The sequence below is a fragment of the Oryctolagus cuniculus genome, chromosome 8, assembly GCF_051225735.1.
Source record: "Oryctolagus cuniculus isolate XC-2025 breed Fujian yellow rabbit chromosome 8, ASM5122573v1, whole genome shotgun sequence".
Taxonomy (NCBI): Eukaryota; Metazoa; Chordata; class Mammalia; order Lagomorpha; family Leporidae; genus Oryctolagus; species Oryctolagus cuniculus.
Window position 1 is genome coordinate 141,631,923 of NC_142874.1, and position 18,306 is coordinate 141,650,228.

An 18,306-nucleotide genomic window follows, 5' to 3' on the forward strand; every position below is an offset into this window, starting at 1 on the left:
TCCACTGTCTGGAGCTTGGTAATGTGCTAGAAAACTAATGGGAACAGGAACCTTGTGACCAGAACCAAAGTGACTTAAATGCCAGTATGATCCGAGATGACTGTTCTTAGCCCTGGTTTGTGTACCTTCGTAATTTTGGTATAGCACTGACTGGTTTTACTATCTTATGCGGAACTTTAACTGTTTTTGCTATTTTTCTTTCTGTTTAGCTTTCTATTTGTTTCCTGTTTTTCTTATTCCTGTTGAAATAAGTGTTTTCTATGCTGGCTTTGGCACATTAAAAAGGATGAAAATTAAATATCCAATAATAAGAAATGTAGCAAATAAATCATCACTGATTACAAAATCATAAACATGATATGGTAATACTTTTACAGGTGGGGAACCTGGATTCTCCCAAGGGCCCTTTGGATTTTGTAACATTATTTGCAGACCATAACAAATTATCAACTTAAAAATTATCCTGCTGTAGATCATTGATGTTCAATAATTTCATGGACCTTTTATGCCCTGCAGGCTGGAAGTTCCCCATTCCTGTATGTGAAATAATAGTTTAGAAAAAAATATTATTGACAATAATGAATGAATAGATATAGATTTATAACTCTGGTGTATAATGTACATGGTAATAGGAAGAAATTACAAAAAAGCTATTGTCCAAATTAATATGTAAGTTTAACTCAATTCACTCAAAATGCAAAAGAGTCCTTATAAGTAATTTGATTTGGTAGGGTTGGATTACAGGTGATTCTTAAAATCTTCTTTTAATCTATATTTTATGAGATTTCCTAATATTAAATGTGAGTTGCTTTTGTAATTAAAAAAGAAACTATGAGAAACATAAAAATAAGAGTTTGAAATATGCTAAATATGTTATATTTTTTAAGAATCCATTTTGGTCAACTCTGCTTACTCCAGTAGTGTTTCACAATTTTTCAATTGTGAAAATTGGCTCTAAAATAAAATTTCAAGCAACCAGCTCATAAACTTTAACTGTCAACTATCATGTTGCTAAATATTAAGTTTGTTTCCAAATAAGTGGAGCAGGGAAAATGAATGAGTATGAAGTAGATGTAGAAAGCAAGAAAGGAGGGAGAAGCTGTGTGTGAGTGTGTATGTGTATGTGTGTGCTGTTCTACAGAGTCAGAGAGCTGCACCAGGGTGGCTCTGCCCCACCTGCTGGATACTCCCTCACAGATGCACCAGCACCTTAGGCCCCTGTAGACAGGAGACAACATAGCACCTGTAAAGCTGTGAGAGTTGAGAGAGATAATTTATCTCAAGGAACCAGCATATTTCACAGCACTTCATTTTAAAGAATAGTAATTTTTAGCTAGAAAAAAATTAGTCTCTAAAAATACTCATTTTGCCTTCAGTGTTATTTCCAGCACTTTGCTTTAGGATGCATTACTATCTTAGTTTACTTGTTCACAGTTTTTTTTAAAGAATTATTTTGTTTGTTTGAAAGAAAGAGTTACAGAGAGAGGTAGAGCCAGAGAGAGGAATCTTCCATCCACTGGCTCACTCCCCAAATGACCGCAATGGCCAGAGCTGAGCTGATCCAAAGCCAGGAGCCAGGAGCTTCTTCCAGGTCTCCCATGCGGGTGCAGAGGCCCAAGGAGTTGAGCCATCTTCTACTGCTTTCCAGGCCATAGCAGAGAGCTGGATCAGAAGTGGAGCAGCCAGGACTCAAACCGGCACCCAGATGGCTGCCAGCGCTGCAGGCTGGGGCTTTAACAGCTGGGGCTTTAACAGCGCTAGCCCCCTACAGTCGTTTTTTAATGATAGAGCTTGATTGTGTGTGAGAGAGGATCCCTAAATGTAAAATGTTAGGAAATATTAAAAAGACAGTATATAGCTTAAATATTTCATGTCTTGTCAGACATTGAATACATACTCTCACACATTGGCTCTATAATAAAACGTTATTACAGTGGAGCCACAGAATATACTCTGTTCAATAACTTACTTTACTCATACAGTAATATGGCAGCAGCCATTGGGGGTGAACCAGCGGAAAGGGAAGACCTTTCTCTCTGTCTCTCTCTCTCACTGTCCACTCTGCCTGTCAAAAATTAAAAAAAAAAAAAAAGAACGAGTCAGGAAACACTTCAGCATTGTATGACACTGACAAGTTCAGTTCTGATGAAAGATCATAATGAAACTAAAGAACTAAAGCTGTAAGAAGTCTGAAAAGAATGTAGGACCTAATGTTTTCACTGCTGAATTGCACCAAATATTTAAAGGACAACTAATGCCAAACCTTTCCAGCTTTCCAAGTAAATTGAAAAGGGTTGGGGGGCTCTTCCAAATGCAATCTACAAGGCTGACTAACATTACTTGACATTGAGGCAAACAAAGACACAAAAACAGCAACACAAAGCTGCAGACCAAAATCCTTGATGAACATAAATACAAAAATCAACAATTTACTATCAAAACCTCACATCAAGCATATTATATATCATACTCAAGTGGGGTATAAGCAATAAATAGAATGGTCATTTTTAATTTCTGGTTCAGTTTTCTCACTCATTATTTGTCTGCTAAAACTTTCTATTTCTTCCTGATTCAATCTCTAATGTACAGATCCTTAAATTTATCAATTTCTTCATGTTTTCTAATTAGTTAGTGTATCATTGCTCATAGTAGCTTCTTATTGTTTTTTGTATTTCTGTATTATTATTTGCAAAGTCTCTTTTTTCATCTCTGGTTTTATATGTTTGAGTATTGTTTTTATTTTTTGTTAGTCTCACTAAGAGTTGTCAATTTAGTTTATGATTTTAAAAACATCTTTTCATTTCATTGGTTATTCCCATTTGGTTCAATTTTTTAATTTTTATTTCTATTCTGAATTATATTTTTCCTTCAACTCATTTTTTAATCATTTATAGTTGTTCTACAGTCTTTGATTTCAAATAAATTTGAAATCTTCCTAGTTTTTGACTTAAGCATTAATTGCTATATATGTGATTCATCACATCAAAAGAATGATGGGCAAAAACCATGTGACCATCTCAACCTATGCAGAAGTGAAATTTGATAAAATTCAACACGCTTACATGAAAAACTCTTGACAACGTAGTTAAGGGAGAAATGTTCCACAACACAACGATGCCATGTATGCTAAAACCATTGCTAACCTCATACTGAGTGGGAGAAAGCATAAAGATTTTTTACTCTAGGATCTAAAACAACTGAAGGATGTGCAGTGTCTCCACTGTTATGTTATTCAACATAGTAGTGTAAATCCCAGCCAGAGCAATTAGGCAAGAAACAAAAGAAATACATGGCATGCAAATTGGATAGGGGGAAATTAAATTGTCCCTGTTGGCAGACAACTCATAGGAAAACCTAAAGACTCCAACAAAAGGTATCAAAAGTGACAAATTAATGAAGTTACAAAATCAACATATAAAAATCAGTAGTATTTATATATCCCCAATATGAAATAACTGAAATAGAAATCAAGAAAACAATACCACTGCCAATAAATACCAGGGAAAAAAGTCTAGGCATAAACTTAACCAAAGAGGTAAAAGATCTATGTAACAAAAATGGGTGAGAGTAATTAAAGATGCATACATACACAAATGGAAAGACATCTATTTTCATATAATGGAAGAATGATATTGCTAAATTGTTCATTCTATCTAAAACTAACTATAGACTTAAAGAAATCCCTATAAAAATTGCAATGATGGCCGGCGCCGCGGCTCAATAGGCTAATCCTCCACCTAGCGGCACCAGCACACCAGGTTCTAGTCCCGGTCGGGGCGCCGGATTCTTTCCTGGTTGCCCCTCTTCCAGGCCAGCTCTCTGCTGTGGCCCGGGAAGGCAGTGGAGGATGGTCCAAGTGCTTGGGCCCTGCACCTGCATGGGAGACCAGGAGAAGCACCTGGCTCCTGCCTTTGGATTAGCACGGTGCACCGGCCGCAGCGGGCCAGCCGTGGCGGCCATTTGAGGGTGAACCAACGGCAAAAGGAAGGCCTTTCTCTGTGTCTCTCTCACTATCCACTCTGCCTGTCAAAAAAAAATGCAATGACATTCTTCACAGTAATAAAAATTCAATCCTAAAATTGATATGAAACCACAAAAGACCCTGATTAGTCTAAGTATTCCTGACCAAAAAGAATTAAGCAGGAAACACCACAATCCCTAACTTCAAAACATTCTACAGGGGCCAGTGCCATGGCTCACTTGGATAATCCTCCGCCTGCGGCACCGGCATCTCATATGGGCACTGGGTTCTAGTCCCGGTTGCTCCTCTTCCAGTCCCTGTGGCCAGGGAGGGCAGTGGAGGATGGCCAAGGTGCTTGGTCCCTGCACCCGCATGGGAGACCAGGAGGACACGTCTGGCTGCTGGCTTCAGATCGGCGCAGCACTGGCTGTAGCGGCCTTTTGGGGAGTGAACCAACAGAAGGAAGAGCTTTCTCTCTGTCTCTCTCTTTCACTGTCTAGAACTCTACCTAATCAAATAAAAAAATTAAAAAAAAAACACACTATAAAGCTGTCTAAATCAAAGCATCCTGGTGCTAGCAAAATAAAAGGCTTACATATCTGTATTAATATTGTTGATATAAGATGCAGAAAGGAAAATCTTATAATTTCTGCCAAAATGCACAGTATCATACAGTTCCCAGCAATTCAACTTTTGGGTTTTTCTCTTCAGATAGAACATTTACTTACCTTGTGTGTACATTAACACACATAGAGATGTTCACTGAAGTTTCATTTGGTGTGGTAAAATTGTGGAAAAACAAAAATATTGGTCTATCAATATTCACTAAATAAATAGTTAAATAATTAGAGGCCAACACTGTGGCACAGCAGGTTAAGCTGCTGCTTGCGATGCCAACATCTCATACATGTGTTGGTTCGAGTTCCAGTTGTTCCACTTCCCTTTCAACTCCCTGTTAATGCACCTGGGACAGCAGTGGAAGATGTCCCAAGTTCTTGAGTCCCTGTACCCATGCGGGAGACCCAGATGAGGATACTGGGTCCTAACTTATTACCGACATAGCACCTGCCATTGCAGTCATCTGGGAGTGAACCAGCAGGTGGAAGATTCTCTCTCTCTCTCTCTCTCTCTCTGCCCTCCCCTCTTTCTCTCTACCTCTGCTTTTCAAATAAATACAATTTAAAAAATAATTATAACATGGAAGACTATTAGAATTATATGGAGTTTTTCAAGAGAATGAGATGATTCAGAAAGCATTGCTATAAAAATTTTTAAGTATGTAATGAGAAAAGGCAGACAGCGAAATAACATACATAATTCTTCACACTGGGGGATTCTCAGGAGGAGAGTCAAAGCTCTGGGAACAGGGGTTCAAGAACAACTATTCGGCCGGCGCCGCGGCTCACTAGGCTAATCCTCCGCCTAGCGGCGCCGGCACACCGGGTTCTAGTCCCGTTCGGGGCACCGGATTCTGTCCCGGTTGCCCCTCTTCCAAGCCAGCCCTCTGCTGTGGCCAGGGAGTGCAGTGGAGGATGGCCCAGGTGCTTGGGCCCTGCACCCCATGGGAGACCAGGAAAAGCACCTGGCTCCTGGTTCCTGCCATCGGATCAGCGCGGTGCGCCGGCCGCAGCGCGCCGGCCGCGGCAGCCATTGGAGGGTGAACCAACGGCAAAGGAAGACCTTTCTCTCTGTCTCTCTCTCTCTCACTGTCCACTCTGCCTGTCAAAAATAAAAAAAAAAAAAAAAAAAAAAAAAAGAACAACTATTCATGTGGGAATTTTGTGTCATGTGAAGGGGCCCATGTCATTTAATTTAAAAATAAGAAAACACCTCAGGCCGGCGCCACGGCTCACTACACTAATCCTCTGCCTTGCGGCGCCAGCACACCGGGTTCTAGTCCCAGTCGGGGCACCAGATTCTGTCCTGGTTGCCGCTCTTCCAGCCCAGCTCTCTGCTGTGGCCAGGGAGTGCAGTGGAGGATGGCCCAAGTGCTTGAGCCCTGCACCCCATGGGAGACCAGGATAAGTACCTGGTTTCTTTCATCAGATCAGCGCGGTGCGCCGGCCGCAGCGCACCGGCCGCGGTGGCCATTGGAGGGTGAACCAACAGCAAAGGAAGACCTTTCTCTCTGTCTCTCACTGTCCACTCTGCCTGTCGAAAAAGAAAGAAAGAAAGAAAGAAAGAAAGAAAGAAAGAAAGAAAGAAAGAAAGAAAGAAAGAAAGAAAGAAAGAAAGAAAGAAAGAAAGAAAGAAAGAAAGAAAGAAAGAAAGAAAGAAAGAGAAAGAAAACACCTCAGAGGGGAGTTGTGAATTTGGCAGCCTTTCTTACAAAGCTCAAGATGGCATGAGTTAGATACCACTGGGCTAAGGGGAAGTCCGATGGAGTCTGTAATATCTATTAAATCAGTCTTTTCATTTTGTGAATTGTCTATTTAGCTCCTTTAAATAAAATTATTTGATTTTTACTGTTGGGTTCTTTACATATTTTGTATATTAATTTCTTATCTTATTATGGATTGTAATAACTGTATCTTATCTTCTAGGTGGCTATTTAATTCAGTTGATTGCTGGCTTTGCTGTATAGGAAGGGTCTAAAGCCGGCGTCTTGGCTCACTTGGCTAATCCTCCACCTGTGGCGCTGGCATCCCATATGGGCGCCGGGTACTAATCTCAGTTGCTCCTTTTCCAGTCCAGCTCTCTGCTGTGGCCTGGAAGAGCAGTGGAGGATGGCCCAAGTCCTTGGGCCCTGCACCCTCATGGGAGACCAAGAAGAAGCTCCTGGCTTCAGATCGGCACAGCGCTGGCCTTAGCAGCCACTTGGGGAGTGAACCAATGGAAGGAAGACCTTTCTTTCTGTCTCTCTCTCTCTCTCTCTAACTCTGTCAAATAAAAAAAAAGAAAGGGTCTAATTCCATGAGCATATCAAATCATCAGATTGTACACTTTAAATATATTCTATTATTAATTGCCATTTATATCTCAGTAAAACTGGAAAAATACACATTCGTAGAATTTAGACAAGTTATTTTCCTGGTATCCCAAAGAGATCGTTTTCCCCATAGCCTGATGTCATCTTTGTTCTCCAAACTCTGGCCCCAACAGTAACCTACTTCCTATTCACCCCCTAACCTGAAAGTCCCTTTCAGGAAGATGGCAGGACCTCAACTCTTCAAAGAATTAACTCTCAACTCTATAGGGGTCCAGGTCTGGCCCCTAAGTCTGGACTTCTAGATAGTAGTGGGACCCATCTTCAGAAAAAAAAGGGGGCAATTGTTCCCTGAACTTGCTAAATGAAAGCACTAATCCTTTAAAATTTTTAAGTGTAGAAATGTAAACATTCAAGCAGATGAGAAGCAAGCAAATGTTACAAGGTCCTTATGATCATCATCAGCTAGAACCAAGGATGGGCACCAAATATGGACTCTACTATGAAGAGAGCACCAAAGGGATCGTAGGGGGAAAGGCAGCCCCCACCCCATCAGTGCAGACCTTCTCTAACTGTAGGCTTTGCAAACTAAGGAACACAAAATGCTAATTACTTTGACCAAACTCTCCACTAACCTGGAGCACTTTCCAACTAGTGCGGAAAAGCTCTGCTCTCAGTTTGAATGTCTGGATCTCTAAGGCAACCATTGAAGAAGCCTTCACTGCCATTTCTAAAAAATGTCTGGTACAATACTCCTTACAGTACACATTGCCTTTTTGTCTTTTCTGTTTGGGTGTTTGATTTTCCTTCTTTATTTTTTAAACTCTATTGGACAAGTAGAGTTATAGACAGTGAGAGAAAGAGACAAAGAGAAAGTTCTTTCTTCAGTTGGTTCACTCTCCAATTGGCCGCTATGGCCGGAGCTGGGCTGATCCGAAGCCAGGAGCCAGGCACTTCTTCCTGGTCTCCCATGAGGGTGCAGGGGCCCAAGCACTTGGACCATCCTCCATTGCCCTCCCAAGCCACAGCAGAGAGCTGGACTGGAAGAGGAGCAACCAGGACTAGAACTGGCACCCATATGGGATGCTGGCGCCTCAGGCAGAGGATTAACCAAGTACGCCATGGTGCCGGTCCTGGGTGTCTGATTTTCAAACTCTGCTGACAACCAGAATCAGAATAGAAGGGGTGAGAAAAATCCTTTTCTGGATTTCTGTATTTTTTTTTCTTGCCAGTCACATACCCAGGACTCATTCAGTAAGTTACAGATCCCCTCGTGTGGCTGACAGCTCACTCTGAAAAACTTTCAGTTCTATGGCTGATAGTGACCCTCCATTCTCTTGGTTACAGCTCTTACCCCATAGCCACACCCTAATATTTGAATTTTCCCCTCTCTAAATATCCAGTCCAAATTCGAGATCCCTAACCTCATACCTTGCCCTTCCAGGCATCTTCTTCAGCTCTCTTGCCATCCTGGTCATTAAGCATTAGTATGGAGGCTTCCATGTTTCTCCCTGTATTTGAACCCCTTGGGCTGTCATGCCCAGGTGCACCCAGCAGCACCCTGGACTGTTCTGACTTTGCTCCTCTAAGGCAGAGGGCTGAGGTTTTGGTGTCATGTTCTGTGTATCCCTGCTCTATTTCCCATCTCATTTCTCCTGTCCTCTGGTCTCCATCACACCTGTGCCAGTGTGTCTGGGGCTTTATTCCTGTATTTTCATCCCCACCCCATTTCTCTTTGGGTTGTATAATATCCTTTCCAGTATCTTCCAGTTGGTTCATTCTTTCTTCTGCCAGTTCTCATCTACCATTGTTCTCCTACAGTAAATTCTTTAATCCATCTGTGTTTCTCGATCCAATAATTTACCTTATTTTTATCTTAATATCTATCTCTTTGTATGATATTCTCTATTTAATGAGATATTGCTACCACCTTTACTTCTTGAGTGATAATTTCCATGATTCTTTCAATAGCATTTTTCATTCATTGATTTTAGCTTGAATATATGGTCTATTAAATCTCACATAACTTTATTTTCATGGGCGGTTTCTGTTGCTTAATTTTTCCTTTGGGTTAGTCCTAATCTCCATATCTTTACACTCTTTAAAATTTTGTTAGAAAGTGGATATTTCAGAAAATGTACCAGCTTTGAGGCTGCTGTTTCTCACCACTCACACTTGTGGCTTTTCTCCTCTTGTTCATTTGTGACTGTTTGGGTTATATTCTGGGGTCTATTTTATGCCTGTACTGCTAAGCTCTGCTACTGCATCTCAAGGGCACTGCCTTGGAATGCTCATAGTCGCCTGGGATGACAGTGTTTATGGCAGGATTCCCATTGGCTGATCCCTGACTATACCTTGTTTTTAAGCTCCACTAATTTGGGGCTAGTTGCTCCCATTTTCAAGGATGACCTGTCATATAAAATTATATTAATAATAGCCAAAATATTTCTACAATCATTCAAATTCCCAAATGTGATAGTTCATAGAATGTCCCAGAGTTGAATAACTTGCAAGAATATCCCATTTCCAAAAGGCAAATATGAGGGATTGGGCTTTTTTAAGAAATGCCAGATGTTATGATGGCATCTCAATCATAATCCACCATTAAGTGTTTTTAAAATAACATTATGTGTTTACTGTTTAATACTTTAAGTATTATTTCAAAGATATATATATATGTGTATATATATATATATATATATATATATATAGACAGTGAGAGATCGTTCATATGCTGGTTCACTCACCAAATGCCTGCTGAAGCCAGGTATCCCATGTGGATGAAAGTGATCCGGATATTTGAAACATCATGTTTCCAAGCATGTATGGTATCAGAAAGTTGGATTGGAAGCTCTAATTGACCAGGTCTCAGCCCTGTGGCTGATCAGTCCCTAGAATTGTTCAAACTAAGAATGTTTGACAGTGAGTCCCCAAACAGACATGGATAAAGTTGTACATTGTTTATCAGACCCTGATGTAAGTACAAAAACATTCCATATTTCCAAATGCAATTAACTGGGCAATTGAGGAGGGTCCACCTAACATTTATTTGGAAGTGAATATTTTTTTTTTTTGAGAGGCAGAGTGGATAGTGAGAGAGAGAGAGACAGAGAGAAAGGTCTTCCTTTGCTGTTGGTTCACCCTCCAATGGCCGCCACGGCCGGCGCATCATGCTAATCTGAAGCCAGGAACCAGGTGCTTCTCCTGGTCTCCCATGGGGTGCAGGGCCCAAGCACCTGGGCCATCCTCCACTGCACTCCCAGGCCACAGCAGAGAGCTGGCCTGGAAGAGGAGCAACCGGGACAGAATCCAGTGCCCTGACAGGGACTAGAACCTGGTGTGCCGGTGCTGCAAGGTGGAGTATTAGCCTATTGAGCCACAGCGCTGGCCGGAAGTGAATAATTTACAGTGGAGGGAAACAAAGATGCATGTCAAAGGAAAAATCTATATATGAGTATAAAGTAAGCTGAGAGATAATTATAAAAATTAAGAGAGGCAATAAGAGTGAAAGGAGGAAGAAGGGTGTGAGCATGGGTGAGAGAAAGGTAGGGTGGGAAATATCACTATGTTCCTAATCTGTCTCTATGAATTACATGAAATTTGTTTACTTTAAATAAAAAATCAAAACAGAGGAAAATCTATTATAATTATATGAATACCCTTCTAGTGATGATCATATTCACTTAAAAACCATATGCTCAAAAAAAAACCATATGCTCCTAGATTAATATCAATATTTCAAAGTATCCAGGTAAAAAAACACTTTCAAGGACAAAAATATAAGAAATTCTGATTATGACATTTGCAAGTGGAAACTTGCAATCCATTTTGGCAGTTGGGAAGCACTGTCCTTGAACTGCAGTTAAGCAAAATTAAGAAAGCCATTCATTAGTATCACTACCAGGATTTTTATTTTGAATGAGGAAACTGATTCTATTTTAAAGGTTGTTTGACAAATAGCCAGGGGAATTCTGATAAGAAAGAAAAGTGGATTGACTAACCTGTCAGATATTAAAACATATTATAAACCAACAAAAGTGTTCAAACGTGGAGATTGATACATGAATACCCAGATATTTCAATGAGGAGAATAGTAAGGGCAGATATAAACCAAGGTAAATGCCATAGTTTGGACATAGTTTTTCTTTCAAGGGCCCATGTGTTGGGGGCTTGTTCCTTAGTGTGGCAGTGTTGGAATTCAAAACCTTAAGATATGGGACCTGATGGAAGATCCTTTGGTTGTTGAAGGCTCTGCCTTCAGAAAGTAACACTGCTCTCTTGGAGTGGATCCACAGGACAGTAAGTTGTTGTGGAGCCTCAATCCACTCCCTAAGGCTGCCTCTGCTTCCAGTCTTGCTATGTGAACTCTCCTCCCTCCATCTTGGTTATGGGTCTGTTTAGGTTTTCTATGTCTTCATGGCTCAATTTAGGTAGGTTGTATGTGTCCAGGAATCTATTCATTTCTTCTATGTTTCCCAGTTTGTTGGCATACAGGTCTTTGTAGTAATTTCTGATTATTCTACTTGTTTCTGTGGTATCTGTTGTTACATTTCCTTTTTCATTTCTAGTTTTATTGATTTGGGTCTTCTCTCTCCTTTTTGGGTTAGTTGGGCAAATGCTGTGTCAATTTTGTTTATTTTAAAAAAAAACAGCTTTTCATTTTGCTGATCTTTTGCATTTTTTTGATTCAATTTTGTTGATTTCTTCTCTAATTTTAATTATTTCTTTTCTCCTACTATTTTTATGTGTGGTTTGCTGTTGTTTTTCTAGATCCTTGAGATGCATCCATAGCTCATTTTTTTTTTGGTGCCTTTCCACGTTTCTTGATGTAGACACCAATTGCTATAAACTTTCCTTTTAACACTGCTTTTGCTGTATCCCATAGGTTTCGATATGGTGTATTGTCATCTTCATTTGTTTCCAGAATATTTTTTATTTCTCTTTTGATTTCTTCTATGGCCCACTATTCATTCAGGTGCATGCTATTCAGTCTCCATGTGTTTGCATATGTTCTAGAGATTCCTAGTTGTTGATTTCCAGCTTCATTCCGTTGTGGTCCAAGATGGTGCATGGTATGATTTTGATTTTTTGAATTTTCTGAGGATTACTTTATGGCCTAGCAGGTGGCCAAGCCTAGAGAAACCCCGTGCACTGCTGTGAAGAATGTGTATTATGCAACTGTAGGATGAAAAGTTCTATAGATATCTGTTAGGTCCTTTTGGTCTATAGTGTCAATTAATTCTGCTGTTTCCTTGCTGATTTTCTGTCTGGTTGATCTGTCTATTGCTGAAAGTGGAGTATTGAATTCCCCCAATACTATTGTATTAGAGTCTATGTCTCCCTTTTGATCTATTAACATTTCTTTTAAATAGCCAAGTTCTCCCTGATAGGTGACAACTAACTGAACACCAAAAACGAAAACTGTTAAAGTGAAATGAACACTATGAGAAACGGTGACTTGATCAGCCCTTGCCCTGACTGTTGATGAACAACTTAATACGTTATCCCTCTTAGTATTTTTTTGTTTATTTGTTCTACTTAATACTTTTGGTTGAATACTGTAATCAATACACAGTTATTCTCAAGTGTTGAAACTTAACTGAAAAGTGATCGCTGTTAAATATAAGAGCGGGAATAAGAGAGGGAAGAGATGTGCAATTCGGGACATGCTCAAGCTGACTTACCTCAAACGGTAGAGTTAGAAACATACCAGGAGATTCCAATTCAATCCCATCAAGGTGGCATGTGCCAATGCCATCTCACTAGTCCCAGTGATCAATTTCTGTTCACAATTGATCATAATGATAGGAATAAGAGCCAAAGGGATCACATAAACAAGACCAGTGTCTGCAAATACTAGCTGATAGAATAAAAAAGGGAGAGAATGATCCAACATGGGAAGCGAGATACACAGCAGACTCATAGAATGGCAGATGTCCTAAACAGCACTCTGGCCTCAGAATCAGCCCTTAAGGCATGCGGATCCAGCTGAAAAGCCCATGAGAGTATTTCAGGCATGGAAAGCCAAGAAACTCTGGCAAAAAACAGCAACAACAACAACAAAAAAAACCTAAATGAAAGATCTCCACGAGTGGGCTGGCGCCACGGCTCACTAGGCTAATCCTCCGCCTAGCGGTGCCGGCACACCGGGTTCTAGTCCCGGTCGGGGCGCCGGATTCTGTCCCGGTTGCCCCTCTTCCAGGCCAGCTCTCTGCTGTGGCCAGGGAGTGCAGTGGAGGATGGCCCAGGTGCTTGGGCCCTGCACCCCATGGGAGACCAGGAAAAGCACCTGGCTCCTGGCTCCTGCCATCGGATCAGCGCAGTGCACTGGCCGCAGTGCACTGGCCGCGGCAGCCATTGGAGGGTGAACCAACAGCAAAGGAAGACCTTTCTCTCTGTCTCTCTCTCTCTCACTGTCCACTCTGCCTGTCAAAAAAAAAAAATCTCCGCGAGTGAGAGCCCAGTGAAAAGAACAGGTCATCAACGAGGGAGGTACCTTTCTCCGAAGGGAGGAGAGAACTTCCACTTTGACTACGACCTTGTCTAAATATGATCAGAGTTGGTGAACTCAAAAGGCTTCCATAGCCTTGGAAACTCATGACAAGAGCCTAGGGTGATTACTGAGGCCATAAACAAGAGTGTCAATTTGTTAAGTCAACAACAGGAGTCACTGTGCACTTACTCCTCATGTAGGATCTCTGTCCTTAATGTGCTGTACATTGTGATTTAATGCTATAACTGGTACTCAAACAGTATTTTTCACTTTGTGTTTCTATGTGGGTGCAAACTGTTGAAATCTTTACTTAATATATGCTAAACTGATCTTCTGTATATAAAGAGAATTGAAAATTAATCTTGATGTGAATGGAAGTGGGGAGGGAGAGGGAAAGGGGAGGGTTGCGGGTGGGAGGGAAGTTATGGGGGGGGAGCCATTGTAATCCATAAGCTGTACTTTGGAAATTTATATTCATTAAATAAAAGTTAAAAAAATAGGTCAAGTGCCCTGTAAGTAGGTGCATATATATTTATAATAGTTACATCTTCCTGTTGAATTGATCCTTTAATCATTACATAGTGCCCTTCTTTGTCTCATTTAACAGGTTTTGTGTTAATGTCTATTTTTTATGATTTTAGGATGGCTACTTCACCTCTTTTTTGGCTTCTGTTTGCATGGAATATCTTTTTCCATCCTTTCACTTTCAGTCTGCATGCATCTTTCTTGGTGGGATATGTTTCTTGTAGGCAGCAAATAGATGGATTTTGTGTTATAATCCATTCCACTAATCTTTGTCTTTTAGCTGGAGAGTTGAGACCATTTACATTCAAGGTGACTATTGATAAGTAGCAACTTTGCTCTGCCATTTTTCCAAATATATTCCTAGTTTATACTTTGAATTTCCTTTGAACTTTTACTGGGAAATTTCCTTCCTTTACCTTCTTTTGTATTGATGTTTATGTGTTTCTGTGCACAACACATCCTTAAGCATTTTCTGTAGGGCTAGACAGGTAGTGAAAAATTATTTCAGTTTCTATTTATTATGGAAGGTCTTTATTTCACATTTATTCATAAATGAGAGCTTTGAAGGGTATAATATTCTGGGTTGACAGTCCTTTTCTCTTAAGACTTGGAATATATTTCACCATTCTCTCCTAGCCTGTAGCATTTCTGATGAGAAGTCCACTGTGAGTCTAATTGGAGATCCTCTGAAAGTAATCTGTCGTTTCTCTTGTGCACATTTTAGAATCTTTCCTTTATGTTTTACTGTGGTGAGTTTGATTACAATGTGTTGTCGTGAAGATTTTTTCTGGTCATGTCTATTGGTAGTTCTGTGTACTTCCTGTACTTTGATGTCCCTTTCTTTTTCCAAACTAGGGGCATTTTCTGTTATTATTTCACCAAACAGGCCTTCTAATGCTTTCTCTCTTTACACGCCTTCAGGAACTCCTAGAACCCATATGTTGGGTCATTTGATAGTATCCAGTAGATTCCTAATTTTTTTTTTTTAGTTTTCTAATTTCATCATGTTGTTCTTTGCTGGACTGTATAATTTCCATTGCTTTATCTTCTAGGTTGGATATTGTTTCTTTTGCTTCACCAGTGCTGTTGTTGAGGCTTTCCACTGCATTTTTATTTGTCCTATTGAATTCTTCATTTCATTTTTATTTCTCCTTAAGGTCTCAATTTCATAGGAGAAATTCTCTTTCATATCATGTACATAATTCAGTAGCTCATGCATTTTCTTCTGATTACCTGTGTAATCTTATGATCAATGTTTTTAATTCCATTTCTGGCATTTCTTCCATCTCATCATCTTTACAATCTAGTATTGAAGTGCTACGTTCTTTTGAGAGTATCATGTTGTCTTCCTTATTCTCGTTTCTTGAATTGGTGTGTTTTTTATTCAGCATTTGTGGAGATACTTATTAGTTTATTCTTTTTTTTTTACATTGTGGTGGCTTTTATCTTTGTACTGTTCCTCTGTAGATACATGGAGTGTCTACTTTCAGTGAATATCTAGAGGTGTGTGGTGGGTGTGGCCAGGGAGCTCTGTTCAATTCTCCAGAGTTGAAAGGTGTGTCTGAGGTAACACACTCAGGTTTTTCTAGGTAAATTTCCTTTTTTTAAAATCAAAAGGGAGATTTATTCTGCTCAGCTGAGCTCCTCTCCTCAAAGGAGAACAGTGCATGAGTGCTTGCCCCAGCGGGTGTAATATTCATCTGCTCTGTCCCAAGGACCACACAAAGGATCTGTGCAGTCTTCAGTGTAAGCTCAAATTCCCTGGCAATGCCTCTTACCAGGTGACCAGGAAGCCCTGAGCATGTAGAGTCCCATAGTGAGTATCCAAAGTCCCAGCCACACTGTAAGTCCTCCCACCCAGTGTCATTTTTCTATAGTTCCAGCACACAAGCCTCCCATAGCCACAAGCACTCAGCCCCCTGTTAGTTCTCCCCACTAGAGTCAGGAGTTTCCATTCGGCTGATTGCTGGGTGTCGATACAAACTGGTGTAGCTGTTACATATGTCCAAAATGGTACTCGCTCTATTGGCTTGTTACAGGACACCATTGTAAGGTGATCAGAGAAAGAGAAACATGTCACTCATTTTTTTTCCCCTCTAGTTTGGTAGGTACACTATTGCCTGAAGGGCTTCAAGCTGGGTTCCCTCTGGGATCTTCTTGCAGCTTTATCACCAGTGACTTGGGCTGCTGCAGTCTGCTCTCACCTCACTCTCCTACACTGGCACAAATGCTCTCAGCTGCTGGAGTCCTGAGCTGTGGGCATCCATGCCCTCCAGATCGGTCCACTGTGTCCCTATAATTTGTATAGCATTTCCTCTGCCATTTTTCTCCCTAACTCTTCCCTAAGACTCCACTCTCTCCACTTTTTTAAGATGTCCTCTCGTAGACTAGAGCAGTAAGTGCCCTCCATATTCAGCCATCTTGGAACACGAATTTTTTCTATGTGTCAACATGTAATCAGCAAAAAATAGTTAAATACTTATGACATAGATGGCCTTTTATAGAGTTTTTAGAACAGTAAGGTAGTCTGCTACCTTCTGATTTAAAAATATCTCTAAGAATATATAAGGAGAAAAAAGCAAAGTGCAGAATAATGTGTAATTCTTCACATGGGGCATTCACAGGAGAGTTGATGTGCTAGGAACAGAGACAAGGGTAACTTTTCACTTGAGAATGCTGGGGGTCAGTGAGGTCACATTGTCTGAAAAGAAAAATGAAGAAAAACTCTAGGTAAGTTTTGGTGGCTTTACCAAGTATTTTAGTACATCTCAAGATGGAGAGAGGAAAAGGATACACATGCTATTCTAACACTTAATAGAAACTATAAGAGATTCTCAAACCATTCTTCATTTTGAGAAATGTCTATTCAAGCCCTTTACCCATTTTTAATTGAGTTATATATTTTCTTACTATGGAATTGTTTGGGTTCCTTACTTATTTTGAATATTTGCTTCTAGTATGATTTTTGAATATTTGCTCCATGTGTGTTTTTCAAAATGTCTTTGCCTTTACTTAGGTGGCCATTTCACTCAGTTGATTGTTTCCATTGCTAAGTAGAAGCTTTTGTTTCATGCCATCTCATTCACCTATTTCTGCTTTTGTTGATTCTACCTACAATTTTATATCTAAGAAACCATGCCATGGCAGCAATTTGGAGGAAAAGAGGCTTATTGATTTCAAAGAATTCTCTTGTTAATTATGTTAAGAGATATCAGCTCTACTTCTGACAGTACTGGAATCTTCAGAAGTGGCTGTCATTCACTGTAAGGGACATCAGAAGGAAGATAGCTATGTTAACAAAGGGAAATGCACTTGCAATTAAAGCAGCAAAAAGAGCTGTTGCAAAGCAAGTTCTGAAAATTACTCTAATACCTCAGACTGTAGTCAGGACTAAAGAACTCATTAGACTGGGTCTGAGATCGAATGGGCCCAACAACAAGTTTATACTAAAGATGATAGTGGATGGTGGACTTTAGATCTTGAAGTTATGGGTTCTCAATGGAAAATCATTAAGGAAATGCATGGTCTACCTATTTGGGAAGAGGGGCTTTAATGCAAATTGTCGCAAGCATTTGAAGGGAAAGTACTAAATATCATCTTAAGGGAAGTAATTCATTCTTGTCCCCTGTGCATAGGAGAGAAATACACCCAGGTAAAGATTGGCCAATTGACTTTACTAACAAATAACTATAAATATCTTCTAATTTTTATTGATACTTTCACAGGATGGATAGAAAATATTTCAGCTCGAATAGAAAAGAAACAAGAGGTATTCAAAGCCTTGATGAAGGACATAGTGCCACATTTTAGACTCCCACAGTCACTCTGGAGTGACAATGGACCTTCATTTGCATCTAAAATAACTCAACACTTAGTTGCTGCTCCAGGAGTTTCTTACCATCTCCATACCTCTTGGAGACTTCAGTCATCAGGTAAAGTTGAAAATGATAATCACAGTCTTAAGAAAATTCTAGCTAAGTTTTGCTGAGAGACCTCAGAAACATGGCTTAAACTACGGCCAATTGATCTTGTCAGGATGAGGATAGCACCCAAGACTGCCTTAAAGCTTAGTCCATATGAGAGGCTATGTGAAAGACCCTTCCTCATCTTCATCATCCTCTCTGAGTCAGAAATTCAAGATCAGATAAAGTATATTATCGATTTAGGCCAGGCACAAAAGGCTCTGATAGAGTATGGTAATAGAGCTCTCCCAGTACCAGATTCTAAAACTCATGTGCAGCCCATTTCCCCAGGAGATTTAGTTTTATTAAAAACTTGGAAGGAAGGATCCACTTCAGACCATTTCAGTCTAAAAGGAAGCGACCTTGTCAGGTGCTGCTGGGTACATTTGTCAAGGATTAAACTTCAACCTCTTGAGTCTTTGCGGGTGTACTTGAAAGA